This window comes from Echinococcus granulosus, assembly GCF_000524195.1.
Source record: "Echinococcus granulosus chromosome Unknown EG_S00028, whole genome shotgun sequence".
In the NCBI taxonomy this organism is placed as follows: Eukaryota; Metazoa; Platyhelminthes; class Cestoda; order Cyclophyllidea; family Taeniidae; genus Echinococcus; species Echinococcus granulosus.
Window position 1 is genome coordinate 472,105 of NW_020170408.1, and position 1,668 is coordinate 473,772.

The following is a 1,668-nucleotide window of genomic DNA, read 5'->3' on the forward strand; positions in this document are numbered from 1 at the left end:
GACCTGTCTTTCCTCATCATTAAGAGCAGAGCATTTGTTTGAGTGTAGGGCGTCAGTCAATTGAAGGGTTGTCCTCTAGCCTTTGAAATGGCTCTACCTCAGCTTCTAAAACCGACTGGCGGAATTTTTGCTATTGGCGAGTGCGACCAAGGACACCATCGCGATGTGTCCACTAAGGAGATGAATGGTTGAGTTCTGGCGATGATTCCATTCCCATGTATTTGCTCTCTTGATTGACCACCTTTAAAGCAAGAAATTAGAAGGGAGTTAGCAAGACCTCCAACTGTGGAATATCTTTCCAAGGTCCTGGAGAGGGGAACCTCAAAACAGGCCTCCCCCAGTGACGAAAAGATGAACAACTCCGTCCTGATAGACTAGCTCATCTTACAACAACTTTATTGCAAGGGGCGCTACGCCAAGAACTGCACCGAATCTTTTTTCCTCACTCAAGGTGAACAATCAGATCGAGAGGAGATACGAGAATTTCTTCCGTTTAGTCCCTTTTTTGTTCCTGACAAAGGAGTTATGGTGATGTTATCATTTGGATTGCACATATACTCACCTCGAGTCCAAAACTTTTTTCGTCTCTAAATTGTGAGCTAGCAAATGAAGTAGTTGGCCGCAGGCAGACGGGGAACTTGAAGGAACTTTGTACAGTTTAAGGTCAAAATTCCCCACAAATACTTCATTTTATAAATACAAAGATGTGTGGGTTCTCCTAAGAGGAAGAGGAGACTGCTGCAATGGTGAGCCGGGATCCTCACCGACGCTTCTCTACGCTCCTTGAACCCTCGAAGACCTTTTGAATGGTTTCCTTTCTGTACTGAGCCTGATGTTTTCTGTCCGTAAACCTGTCCGTTCATGTTGAACTGTTTCATGTTCTAGGTGCTACTAATACCAGGCGTCTGTGTTAAGAGCATATGGAGGAGGCGTCCTGAGGCACGTCTTTGGCACTCCTTACTGAATGCATTGTCTGTAAAGCTTAGAGGTCACGATTTGACCTAATCAACCGTCCTATATCATAGCTCGCTCTCTTCCTTCAATTCGAGATGTCACTAAATCTCGCAGGACCTATTTCCACCGATTACTTTGCTTGATGGATTTTTCATTCATTCCTTCTCTCATTCGCCTTTCCATTTACCTAGAACGTGAGCCCCTACATCTCTACTTCACCTGCCTGCTTGTAGTTCTTCCTCCCTCCTTCCTTTTTTGTCTAGCAAGCAAATTGATGTCGCTGTACAGCAACCTCCCTTGCATTAGTACAAACACTCGGTATCAAGACAAATCATGTTGTCGTCATTTGGGCACTTTTCTTCACTGATTTAGAAATTCTCCTCCCTCTACCAGCAAACAATAGGTTTTTTGGTACTGTGTGAAAATGTTAGGTGGGATCGCTTACACAAAATTGTAAGTAAACGTTTTCAAGCGGCTTTAGATCTATAAGTAGTATATTTTTGTGGCATATAAGACAACGGGTGAGGGGTTGGTCACATACTTTATACCAAAAAAGAAACTTTTTTAAAAGGCTTAACATCTGCCGTTTTTATCATCCTGTTTTTAATCAACGTTTCGGTACTCTGTAGAGGGAGTAGCCCTCTAAATTGCGGGTACTGGTGGATGAATGTGTTATTTCCCACCTTTTCCACTAGAAAAATTGTCCCCTGCCCC